This window comes from Larimichthys crocea, chromosome XII (assembly GCF_000972845.2).
Source record: "Larimichthys crocea isolate SSNF chromosome XII, L_crocea_2.0, whole genome shotgun sequence".
NCBI lineage: Eukaryota > Metazoa > Chordata > Actinopteri > Sciaenidae > Larimichthys > Larimichthys crocea.
Window position 1 is genome coordinate 16,571,565 of NC_040022.1, and position 14,147 is coordinate 16,585,711.

General features: G+C 40.5%; 1 protein-coding gene across 3 annotated transcripts in view; it reads right to left on the reverse strand.

Moving 5' to 3' along the window:
* Positions 1 to 14,147, reverse strand: part of LOC113747159 (uncharacterized) — a 135,053-nt gene that overhangs the window by 63,868 nt on the left and 57,038 nt on the right. For all 3 annotated transcript variants that reach the window (XM_027285804.1, XM_027285802.1, XM_027285803.1), the window contains one exon: positions 8,053 to 8,208. The gene's annotated coding sequence lies outside the window, so the exon portion shown is untranslated. The remainder of the gene's footprint in view (positions 1 to 8,052; positions 8,209 to 14,147) is intronic.

Consider the following 14,147-nt stretch of genomic DNA (forward strand, 5'->3'; position numbering starts at 1 on the left):
GTCCTAGTCTTTTACTAGGACACACGTCTGTGGTTCTTAATGATACAGAGACAGTAAACACAATGTTAATGGACACTGGGTTTACAAAGATGTGCTTAGCCGCAAAATGCACAGCCGTGCAAACAATTATGGACATGCTCAAGAACACTAAACAGGTGTGGGTACTGAGGGGGGGCGCGATTATAAACAGAGAAGCAATCAAAAGCGGAAAGAGTACAGTAAATGCAGGGATATATAGTAACAGAAGCAATGAGAGACATGTGAGAGACAGACGGACAGAAAAGGAGAGACAGACTGAAGCAGGGAGATCATTAGTACTCCACTGTAAGGCTCTGGCCCCAGGCAGGGTTATAGGCTGAAATGGACTGTTAGCAGCTGCTGAAGGAGATGACATCTCAGACAGACCCAAAGGACAAGTTAAGACATCCCAACCACTCATATAGCTCTGTCTGTAGGTGTGTGCGCTTGTATGTGTGTGTGTGCCTACATGCATATAATCGCGTGTGCCACCCTCCCCGCGCTGTAGCGGGTCATTTGCCTCAGTGTTTGAAGTGCCGATGCAGCTCTGAGGAACAGGCTCCTGTCACGGCTCCACAGATCAGAGCACAAGAGCGACAGGATGCCATGAGAGAGGAGGAGAGGGCAAAACCAGACAAATGAGATGACATGAGACCTTTTCCACATAAGCTTTTCTTTTTCTTTCACGGACGAGAGTGCAAACTCTATCCAAAAACACAGTTCATGTGTAAAAACTCCAACGTGATAACTTCACACACGTTCAAGTCTTTTTGCTAGTCATCTCGGTCTATACAAAAATGCCTAAATAAGGCTAAACATAAATGGTGGACAGCAAAACAACAGGACAACGACTAATCCCTTCCTTTGGCAAACCGAAGTGTGTATCGCAGCCAACATCTGCCGAGGAGTGGTTCAGACACAGCTGTTACTTTGCCATAATCTCAGCTAGTTAAACCCCATTCTGCCCCCTCCTGATACTCATGAAAACTTATAAAAAGTCTTAAAGGGATAATTGTGTTTTTTCGATGTGTGGTTGTATGAGGTAGTCGGTGTGTTACCAACAGTAGACAGCAGTCAGCGCACTCCCAGTTTGGAAAAGCAGGCAGACAGTCCTGGCATGAAAGAAGAGCGAAGCACTGTTGTGGACAAGGTCAGCATAAAAATGTATTTCAGCCACATAAATAAAGGCCCACCTAAAAAGATCAATATCCATTTAAGTGCCCGCTATAGTGAGCATATTCTCACCACTTTACCTTGCTGTCAGATTTGTGGCGTAATACGCCGCACATTTAGGCTTCAGCGTAGGAATATGTGAATTCTATGGTTTAGACAATATAGCAGCTGCTGACAGCAAGTTAAAGCAGTGAGAATATGCTCCCTATAGCATATACTTAAACGGATATTGATTTTTTTTTTTCAGGTGGCGTTTTTTATTTTGCTGAAATACATTTATACATTTACATTTTACTGCTGACCATATCCACAACAGCGCTTTGTTCTACATCCAATTATGAGGGGCGTCACTTTTGTGTGTGCCGTGATGTCCACTGTCAACTGTGGGCAACACACTGACTATATAGAAATACCTTACACAGTAAAACCCCACCAAAAAAAAACTAAGAAACACACTTTTATTGTGCTCACATATGTTTTTGTTTTCTGTTGTCAGACAACCTAACAAGCATAAAATACTGATTTGGTAGAGATTTGATTGATGTCTCATTAAAGCAGCACATGAATTACACTGATGGTTAATAGGCAGCATTTGTGAGCCTCAACCAATTCATTATTTTATTTCATTATTTTGCTCTCTATGTAATAGACCACAAATCAATTGTGAGTTTGGTTAAGCTGCTGACTTATGACATTTAATATGAGTCAGGTAGAAGTCACGTCATCATGTCCGAAAAGTTACATTTTACTCATCCACGCTAAAATGCAAAATGTTTTTCAAAATGTGTCCACTTCATTCCGAAGGCCAAAACAGAGAGAACGAAAGCTCAGAGAGGCAAACCAAGGCAGAGTTGGTCTTTCTTTGCCTTTCTCACACACTCAGAGAACTAAGAGCCCCTTGATAGAGAGCCGTGAGAATCTTGGAAGCGAGCAGTACATCAGTAATGACATTACACTGTTCTCTTTTGATTCGATACACAGTCAGATGATTTACTTAATGCCGTCCATAGACTCATGACAGACAGAGAGAGGAGGAAGAACTGAAAGCAAAAGAGATGGATAGAGAGAGAGAGAGAGAGAGAGAGAGAGAAGAGGCAATTTGTGCATTCACATGTTTTTCTCAGACTTATCATCACGCAAATTAGGTCCTGGTTTCTGCTGATAAGGTCAGCTGTCAGTCGAGGCTTATTTAAAAGTGTGGATATGCACGAACTGACACATGTGCTGCCGTTACCACATACTGATATTTCAGCTCAAGCACATTTCTGTACTACTTACACAGACTTTTATTTCATTTAACATCATAGAGCATTACTCCCACTCCCTGAAAAGCTCTGCATAAAAACAACTTCATAAGACACACTTCTTTCTTGCTCTTCTCTGGATTTATTTCATAGGCACGTATTCTAAAACTCCCCGTCTTGTAATCCTGTAAGCCATAAGATCATGAGTCATAAACTGTAAATTCAATTGTACATCGCAATCCATCCCTATGGACTTACCAGTCTGAATTGTGCAGTGCAACAATGCCGCTGAACAGTTAAGTGTCTTCTGTAGAGAAATGTTCCCATATGCAGGTGCCAGGCCCTGTCATTCTGACATATTCATTCTGACTATGGCAAAGAGGGTGCATAAAAGGTATTGCCAAAAGCTGAGTGTTTGTTAAATGAAGATGAATGGGATGGTTTGGATTGAAGGTGATATTTTATTTAGGATCAGACGTTCTCTGTTTGGTAATGCAACAGCCACTCTCGCAACAACATGACAGCCCCGGGAAATGGATATTGATTAGAAAAGGTTGATGCTTTTTTTCTCCACCTCTCGCTTCCCCGTTGTTCTCCTCTTTTTAATACTCCCCCTCCCCTCTATAGCTGCCTCACAATTTTCCTCCTTCTCTCTGTCTGTTGTTGAGCCCTAATGTGTGATGTGCTACAAAGCATGATGGATGGTTAGAGCTGATTTTAGGGCCCCACAGTTGAAGCTGGGGTTTGAGGACACCTGATCAAATTTCAGTCATGTACCGTACTATTTTGTGTATATGTATGTGCATGTGCGTGTGTGTGCATGTGTGTGTGTGTGGGTATGAGTGAACAAGAACCGAGAGAATACAGTAGAGAGATTTGTCTTTGTATATGAGAAGAGAGTTTTCAACCACCAAAAGCCTGAAAATGAAATCGTTCTCAAGACAATTAAATCAGTAAAATGATAGAACTGTATGAATATCAGCTGGTGCTCAACCTCTGGATCATCTAACAGCTAAAACTACAAAAATATCAGCAATTGTCTCTTACACAAAGGAGGCAATTACATAATTCTCTAGCTTCTAAGACCTCTTTCATTTAAAAGCAGCTTGATATGTACTATCAATCTATAACAGCAATTGAAAAGGAAAATCACTGTGTCTGTTGATGTTTCTCCCGGTCTATACTGCACCGTGTGCGTCAATATACCCCCCTGCTGATGCCATTGGCTCACACTGTCCGCACTCCACTTGTTCAGCAGATGTGTAGCGGTGTACTATTATACAGCATTGTCCTACACACTCACGTAGACACACAGATGCACTTGTTTTTGACACTTGGGAAATTGCGTTGACTCACATTAATTCCCTGGAGTCTTAACCAGCTTTAACCATTTCATCCATACCTAACCTCAACCTCTAGCGTTATCTGAAAAACTGTAAAAACACGGACCTTAAAATTGCAATAATAGATCTGCCACATAGGGGCAGAAAAAAAATGCCTGATGCTACAAACCACACTGATATGAGCAGTGAGAATGACTCAAAACAGTAAAGTCGCGGGACAGCAAACCAAAACAAAGAGCTAAAAGATGCTAAAACGTTCCATCACTATGAACGACCCCTTTCATATGGAAGTAGTCATTTGATCCATTGTTAATATAAAAATATTAATTATAGCAGTTTTAACTAACATTGTACAACATATAACATTGTGAAGATTTGATTTTTTTTTGCGATTTAGTGCAATTTTACTTCATTTTTAAGAATCAGAATCAGAATTCCTTTTATTCGCTATGCAAGTTTACACAAACACAGAATTTACTGTGGCAGGATTGAGCATACACAGAACATATATGGAACTTAAAGATTAAAGGATAAACTAGAATAAAAATAAAGGGGGCGGGGTATGTACACAGTAGTGCAGATCAGTGTCAAAAAGTGTCAGTGTAAAGTGTAAAGTTAAATAGTGCAAGAACAGGCTAATGGGGTGCATAACAGAGGTGGGAATAACAGAGGCGCCATTCACCCTACTTCAAGTCAGCATAGCTTTAAAATGATGATTTTTTGAAGGTAGAAAAGTTACATAATGTTGGTTTAATGCAACTGCATGAACATATCACTGTCTCCACAAGGAGATAAATATATGTACTCACGAGCACAAACACACACACACACTCTAAGACGAGTAAACAGATCAAGGGAAATGGTGAAGAGGATATATTGTGTTAGTGAACAATAGTGTAATCCACAGTACAGTGACATCATTAAAATTCCACACAGACTTCCCCCAGTGTACCTCCACAGCACAAACAGACAATACAACATTATTTCTAATATATACACACTCTCATATGCGCGCACATACACGCACACACACACACACACACACACACACACACACACACACACACACACACACACACACACACACTCACACACTTCTCTGGTATTATCTCCTGTGCCCACACACCCTCATTACCATTCAGCGCTGATCCCTGATGATAAACCTCTCCTGGGCAACCACAAAGTGACCAGGATTATGCCTTTTGACAAGTCCAATTAATACAGACCTAATGACAGCGATCGATAGCATTGATTAAACGTGGCAGGGAAATTCATAATTGCCTGGAGGTGAAAGGTTAATATGCGATTAAAGACACATAGACCTCACCTTTTTGTCATTTTTTCTTCATGTTCATTATTCAAGCAATAATTGACGGTCAAAGGCACCTGCAATTATTGCATTCATTCTTTCTATCCTTTTATAGTTGAAGGCAACATATTCTGACATAGTCATCACTGCTAATGATGACAATTTGGGTGTTATTGTCGGAGATAAAACACAATATTGGATACACAGGAAGGCCAACGGCAGAATACAAAGAGTCTCAAAACAAACACTATTGATTTTTATATTACTATTGTGAACTTATCAATGTATCATTCTAAATAAAATCATGTATTTATTTATAGCCAAGACAATGGTTACATAACTGGGGCAATAACAGGTACAACAAAAGCTACACTATTGCTATTTTTTTATGTTTGTGTCCATTTTATTTTTTGTATTTATTCAGCTGTTCTGGTGGGGTATGTCTTTATAAATGGGATTAGTCATTGTCTGTTAACAAAATGTCTACTTTTCTTTTTTTTTAAATAAAGATCTGTGTACAGTGTTAGTGGTGGCAGTTACATTGTGTAGGCAGGACTAAGTAAAGGCTGGTTGCCCATAACAGCAACACAATTCAACTATCTTCTAATTGTATCAATACTTAAATTCACATTAATTGATTCTTGTTTTACCACTTGGGACCCTGGCTCTTTATCTGTTAAATACTCCACTATGTTCACAAGCTTATCGCTAACAGTGTCTATCTGCTAATTGGTACTGTGCACATAGTGTACAGTGGGTTTATAAATTATTTTTTTTCACAGATTGGTGAGAGCATTGAGATTGAAACATCAAAGTTCTGGCCTTAAAACAACAAAAATGAGCTTATCATAGTTTCTATTAATCACCTGTACAATACAGCTATATCACATGAGAGGGGGTGGTGTTAATTTTTGCTCATAGGCACATCAATCAAATTGATTAACTTGATTCTTGATTATTGATTCTTGTCCAATCAAATTACTTGGTCAGAACTAACTGTTGTATAATAAGCACTAACGAACTAGAGGCTGACACACAATCACATCAATGAGAAGGAAGACTGTTTATCTTCTAAATGTTGCGGCTACGTCAACATATAAATTCTCTTAGTCTTACAACCTCGCTGCAAAAAGATCACACTTCCATCTAATTACCAAGAAGAATAAAGCATACAGAATGAATCCAATTGTTTCTTTTTCAGCCTCATTTCATCTCTCTGAACTATTCTAAAGAAGATATCTAAATCTTCACTCCGGCTGAACTACAGTCTGCCGCGACTCCAAATGCTCTGAGCAACGTTTCCCCCCACGGCTCTCTTGTCTTCTGTACTCTGCTCTGAGCAGCTGCTTTACTGCCGAGATGAACAAGATGGAAGGCAAGAACCAGACTACTGCAAGGGCATGCTGCCCAGCAGCCAGGCTTTGATCAACTATCTGAGTCAAACACACTTAAATCCCATTTGCAACAAGTGGGGGTGGACCCAGGTGTATCTCCTCCTCTGCTTACTCTCAGCAGCAAAAGACTGCTGCAAAATGAATATGAATAAAATAATAAAAATTCTACTATCAAATCTATCAATGCCAACAACTAGCTACATATATTTTTTTAGATATATATATTCACCACTTTCCTGCACCTTTATGAATGTGCTGGAACCTGTGTTACAATAAGAATAGTCCTCTCTTCCTTCCCTCTCATTAAAATCAGAGAGTAGGATGTGTTTCCTATAAAGGCTGTCGTGGGAGTTTTTTCCTTGCTGTCATTGCCGGTCAGTAGTGCCATTTTCATTTGCTGTTATCAGATGGTGGGCGTTGTTATTAAGCTGTTGAAGCCTATAAGTGTAGTAAAGAGCTACACAAATAAACATGACAAAGAACAAACAAAGAAAGAAGTGGGTGTAGACAGTTAACTGCATTTTCCAGGAATATAACACATACTACTCATTCTTCTTGCTGTACATTTAGGGTTGTTTACAGATATGATTCTGTCTTCCATCCCTTACTCTATGCCTAATTACATGCTTCAGCTAAAAATCATGCCTCCAGTGTTTTACTAAAACGAATAACCCTGCATTTTCACTTACATCCAAACAAACTACTAAAGCAATATGATCATTATGGCAACTCTGGCATCGACATGTGCACACCACCACATGACTGAATGTTTTTTGTTTTTTTTGTCCTATCTATGCCTATACATCCTTTATCCAGCTAAAAGGCATCTAACTGATTACCATGCAAGATGCAAATGGTGTGCTCAACATTGTTCAGCAGAAGGCTATCAAAGGGGCATGTAGAGCATCTAAATCACACTGCAAGTCTATGCTGTGTGGCTAATGGAGCTCATATAGCTACTCTGGTGACACCATGTCTTAAATTCATCTGTAAGGCCAGGAAGCAGCATCTGTGTTTCGTACTGAATCATAGCTGTGGAGGGGGCGTGGTGCATCACCTACAGGGGGAGAGCAGCGCCAGGTGAGAGTGTTTGGCACACCTGCATGCAGTTGGCTAATCGCTCTCCCTTTTTATCACAGTAGTGTGCTGGACCTAGGAGAGGAGTCAGGGCAGAGAAAGACAAGAGACCGGAGGTCTCATATACCAGGAAAGCCGGTGAATGCTTCTCTCTACACTGTGTCTGTACCGGTGATAATAAAAAAGGATAAACCAAAGTTGTCTGTGCCAAAAGAACCTGCGGTGGCAACAGCAAATGCCACAAAAGTTCATTGTTGTCTATGTAGTATTATTATTATTATTATTATCTGTTTTCACACAGTAGGGAATGTATAGTGGTTTGTCAGTGTATGACCAGAAGACCAATATGCTACATCTTATAATATAGTTGTCATCTATTATGATAATGTGTACCATTTTTTCTGTGTTTCTGTATGCACATGTGCAACCAAACATCTGTCTGCGTGTGTGTGTGTGTGTGTGTGTACGCAATGTGTGTGTTTGAATGTAATCACCAGGGTTCCTTGTCAGAGAAAGGGCAGGCAGGGTCTCGGAGGTGTCAGGGGGGACAGCAGGGAGCAGACAGAGGTGACACAGGGAGAGGACTCTGGTGACATTTGCACAGCGGGAACCGGCCATCACAGCATAATGACGAACAAGGTCTGCTTTTACTAATGAGAAAAACAATGAGGACGATGTGAGCAGAGAGATAGCCTGACATGAACATGCTCACAGGCAGTGATACGTGCATAAACTCAAAGATGCCCGCACTTTTTTGTCACTGAAGTAAAGGCTCTTATCAATCTAATTTAATCAAATGAAAGGGGCTCTATTGGCATTGGAAATATTTTTACTGCCAAAGGAAGTGTGAAAAAAACATGAACAAAGGAATTGTAATTGTGTATGGAAAATCTGTACAGTACAGTTCAAACAGAAAAATGTATATGGGCTATACAAGCATTACATTCATACACAGACTTGTATTTATGTTAATGCACACACCAGGTGAAAAAGCCCTATGATCAACCAAAGCTCTATATAGAATTATGCTCATATTAACACACTTGACCAGAGGCTGCTGTGAAGCAGTGGAGCACAGTCTCAGTTTAGACCACCCACTGGCAGTCTCTCTGCATCTCAATAAACAGCATGTCCCTGGGCTGTTGAGGACTCACAGGAGCTGGCCAGGAATGGATGAAAAGTGTATTTGTGTGTGTCTATGTGTCTATACATGAATGCATAAGTATTACTCATGGTTTAGTTAATTTCTTCTCTCTGCATCACAGCACTTACTGTCTTCTGCCTGTATTGTTCATAATTAGCTTGTAGCAGTTCTTCTGGTCTCTTGTGTCTTTTGTCTCTTGTGGTGTTGAGGTCATTCTGCAATTAGTCTTTTTAATACAGTGATGTCTTTTTCCTGCAATTTTCTTTTGATAGATGAATAAAAATGGTAATATGTAACTGTTCACCTTCTCTTTATGCAGAGCTACAAGGCATTGAGCTTAGCAGACTAGCTAACTTGCTCTCTTAAAAGATCAAATATTTGCCTACCAACACCTTAAAGTTACTTATTATCACATGACTCATTTGTTTATCCATCCATCCATCCATTTTTTCTAACCACTGGGGGCTGGAGGTGACCCCAGCTGCCATTCCCAGTCACATTCACACCTATGGGCAATTTACAGTTTCTTAACCTGGTTTCGATCGAACCCTAGGGGTTCGGTGAGTCGGTCTCAGGGGTTCGGTGGAGCCTCTGCCCTGGAATTTTTTATACCATTTGTTACAACATATCTTTGTGAGCAATCGTTTTCGAGGATGCTGGACATAAAAACTAACAGACTTTGCTGTGAAAATGACATGAGACTGGCACTTGCCAAGGTGAAGCCACGCATATCTGAACTGGTCTCTCAAAGGCAACAGCAGACGTCACACTGAGGTAAGTTGTTGTGAGTTCATGCACTGTGTTGGTTTTGTTATTTGAACAAGGTGATGTTAATGCACGGTTCATTTTGTGCACCAGTAAAAAAAAATCATATTTTATTTTTTACTAAAGAAGGGTTCGGTGAATGAGCATATGAAACTGGTGGGGTTCGGTACCTCCAACAAGGTTAAAAACCACTGGTTTAGAGTCACCAATTAATCTGCACATCTTTGGACTGTCAGAGGAAGCCGAAGTACCGAACTCCACACAGAGCTCATTTGTTTATGCCATACATAAACAAAACTGTAAATCTGTCAATGTGGGATTTCTTGCCATGCAGTCGTTGTGCTAAGCTATCTAATGATCTCCAGGCTCCAGCTCTGTATGCATAGATATGAGAGTAGTGTTCTCATCTAACTTTTGCAAAAAAAAAGTAAGTAGGACAATCCTTTTAGAGTCCCTTCAGTTGACTGGTATGTTGTCGAGTTCAGTTCAGTTCAGTGTTATTGCAGTCAAAAATATTTTTAAAAAAAAACAGACTAAAGAATTCTTCCAGGAAAAGTCCTACGCAGTATTAAATGTTTAAAACAACAAATGTGAAATGTTTCTTAAATTGAGTAGAGACTGAATCCCTATGTGTATTTCTATTGTTCTATCAGATTGCAAAAAAGAGTGCTGCAGAACTGGCAGTTACCTAATTGGAAATGAAAATATAGCAGATTATTACTTGGCGGTAATTTGGGGGATGGCTACCTCATTGGGGGAATGGATAAACAAACAGATATTCAGCAGGGGTGGTGTAGGTTTTGAGCAGGCCAGGGACTGTGGGGAGGAAAAAAAGACTATTGAAAGGCAGTTTGAGTGGGTTTCAAGTGCTGTGAACAGAGACAAACAGACACACACAGACTCTACAAGAGGAGCCACTGCCTACAGGGCTGTACAGGACACGGGCCAGAGAGGCGAGCTGGGTATTGATCTGTAGAGTTTGAGTTTCTTTGTGAAACAGGATCTGAGGACACAAGCGAGAGCCTTATTTAAAAGTCTCCCTATTCACATCCATATCTATTGATCCATGCACACTTTCATCCAGCTTTAAGTAACTCTCTGGTTGCTGTTTTTTTTTTCTTTTTCTGCATCTCTTCTTCTCAGTCTTTATTTTCTCATCATTCTGCTGTGGCTGTCCAGGCTTAAAGTATCGCTTATTTTCTTTCTCTCACTCTCATATTTCTGTCTTTCTGCATCTCCCTTGGCCCCTCTTTAGGACTGAGGTGAACTTTTAAGAGCATACAGTATATCCTGATCATATTTCCATGCTATTCATCTCTGAGTGATTGAAACCGGCTCTTTTATGGGTTTTTATTTTTCTAATGTGCTTCCCATAAAACTTCATCGCACTGTCCTCAGAATCCCTTATCCACAATAAATTTAGCGGATCAATTCAATGTAGCGCAATCGCATTCAGCGATGACAAGCAGTTTTCAACACCCGCGTGAGATAAAGACAACAAAGACAACTTTGTTCTGTGGTAGATTTGATTGGCTGCGGATTCTGTTGTCAGACTGCGGGAGTAAAATATGGCTGTTGTTATTGCGTGCTGTCATAACTTGGCCTGTAAATCTCTCCCTGAGTGGAAGAGGAGAGGAGGGAGGAAAGAATTGATTCTCTTGTTGCACTTCATCTTTAGCATCTCTGTTCTTGGTGAGGAGCCAAAGGCCTTGGAAGCTTTCTTCATTATGTGTCCATCTACGGAAGGAGACGACGTTAGTGGCCCCTCCATCTGATGTCATCTTAATTACTCTGCCCCCATATCTAGCATGCCATGGCTCTCCTTCCTCTTCTTCATTCCTCACTTTATGTCCCCACCTTCGGTCTTCATGTTTTTACCCTCCGCAGATTCGCCTTGTGCTTTTTCTACTTCCATCAATTCACTCCCTGCCTCCACCTTCTCCGTCCCCCTCCCTTGTCTCTGACTCCGACTACCCAGCAGCAGACCTCCACTGTTAAGCGGGGGTACAACTGATAACGTCAACCATGCTGTCTGTGACTGACAGCTGAGCAAAATGGCTGTGGCAGCACACAGAGGCATGGAGAATCCGTTTTCAGGCTGCACCAGAGTCGGTCCCCGTGCCCATCTGTCAGCCGAAAACAGGAGCACCAGCTATCAGTCACAGCTGACCCCCAGTCAGCCACGCAAGAGACTAGTTGAGAGGGGAAAAGCTCAAAGCAACACAAATAAGCATGAAGATCAACAGATGGCTCTCTGTCAATCATCATCTCTTTCTTTCTTTCTTTTTTTTTTTAATCTCGCCACGCCTCTCTCTGTTCTCCATCTTCATTTACTCACTTTAATCTTATCCTGACAACACACTTTTTTTTTATTTCTTTCATATTTCTTTCTATATCCTTCTTTTTTCTCCCCCCATTAGTTTCTTCTATCCCTCCATTTGTCCACAGTTGGTCCGGCATTGAATGTGACGTGAGCTCAGTCAGGTGTCCTTCTCTTCTCCTCCACACAGTTTAGATTGCTGTCATTACACTCACTCCACGCTATCTCACTCCCACTGTAATTGGAGGTGCTGTGAATGAGAGCATGGTCCTTGATTTCATACTACTGACTACTGATAGCTAGCCATGTGCTTGCCAAGGGAAGGTGTGTGTGGAATCTGTAAAATCTTACAGTAAAAAAAGAGAGTGAAGAGAGGAGAACATGCAGATTTAAGAGTTGAAAAAATGTTTGCATAATTACACCAAGCAAATGTCATTCACAGCGATACTTCCTGCCTTGTTTTAAGGAGCTACAGTGAGGAGCATGACACAGGTTCACTGCACAGACTCTCTTTTCACAGCCTCTTATTATATAGCACACAGTATAATGTCAAACACCTTGTTAATGATCTGCAAAGAAAAAAAAACCCAGAGGTATGACTGGATACAAGAACTGCAGGACATACAGAGACGATCCTCTCTTTTATGCTCACAGATAAATTCATTTACATTTAAAAACCATAATTCTGCTGAAAAGGGACAAAAAATGTACTCTAAGTGAGGAGAGGAAAAAAATCAATGTGGCAATTTAATTTAGTGTAGAGTGAACACTTTTACATATTACTGTACAAGATGCAAATGAGATTTCTCCCCTTGAATAATCATCTGTCTAAAAGGCTGAACCTCACTGGGAGGTAATTACACTGCTCTGATCATTAAATAACCCCTGTTCTCTCTCACACTCTTTCTCTAGCATGCCTCCATCTCTGGGTGCAACCCCGCCTCCCCCCTCCTTCTCTCTCTCTCTCTCTCCTCCCACACTTCTATTACACACAGAAAATATGCCACCGGTTCACACACACACAAGTTTACACAAGTATCAGTTTGCTCACACAAACTTTTGCTCACACAGACTCGCACACCTCCACACCTTCTGAAAAATTTAACAGACTCAGTATCAGCCACACTTCGTTTTATAATGTGAATTTTTTTTTTTTACACACTCTTCCCCCACCTTGTGCATTACCATCTTCCCATTGCTAATAATGAGTTTTGGTGAAGCAGTGAGGCTCTGCAGTAACGAATATTATTCTTTACTATTTGAGATTCAAGATTTATTTCGGCAAATTCTTTAAAAACGACATTATCTTCATTTATTTTAGGGTTTAAATGTAGTCAAGAAGTCCATATACTCATTTGGATACATGACAAAAGCACATTTTCATTCACGTTCTGCTAAATGTTACTGATTACTGCACCCTTTAGCTCCAATATATGATGCATTAATGAGCAGCATCTTGCAGTTCAGTAACATTTTGCCTCTGTTCATAATGTTACTTAAAGTTACTGGTTCTTAGAAGGATAAAGGTAATAGATTTATTTATTTTTTAAATTAAATTAAGCGATAATTTCTCTAAAAATTAGACAGAAAGCAGCAATAAAACAGCTGGAAATCATAAAAACATGCAAGCCAGCAACATTATCAAATGCTGCAGATATTTAGTGCCTTTAAGTGACATATTTCAACAGATATTATTTTATTCTTTTTCCTTAAGAGTTAATGTTACCATGACTTTATTTGTGGCACTATTCCAGCTGGTGGCTGCTTGGCTGTCACGACTAAAACACCTCAACCTGGCACAGCTGACAGTTTGCTTCACTCAGATCAAAGAATTTCCAAACTGCAGGCCTTTTTCTTCACTGGGGAAATATTGTAACATGTCAAAGCACAGATGTTTAAAGGGACTACAGCTGGTTTCAGAATAAGTGGCACGAAAACTATTTATCGCTCCCTTTACAACTTGAGGGGTGGATTGGCACTCATTCTGATACAATAACTAGATCAGAGCAAAGTGGGATGTATTACTTTGTCATCTGGCTGCTGCCGCCGCCTTTTGTTTATGTGTCACCAGCAGGAATCAGTGAGGGATCAAAAACTGTTGCACTCAAAAAGTGCGTGATCTCTCTGATTTCTGACTCTGGACCACAGCAGCTGCAATATTTCCGGGAACTGTCGTTGGTTGAAATCCCAGCTTTAGATGTACAGACATCAAAAGTAAAACCTAAACAGCATGCAAACTTGATCATTCATGGAAGACGATGCTATTCCAAAACTCATTATGCTAGTTGTCAGGGGAAGGTCAGCCCTATAACACAGAGCTCTAAGCTGCCTGGAGGAATTTAGTATGGATCACCTTCTGC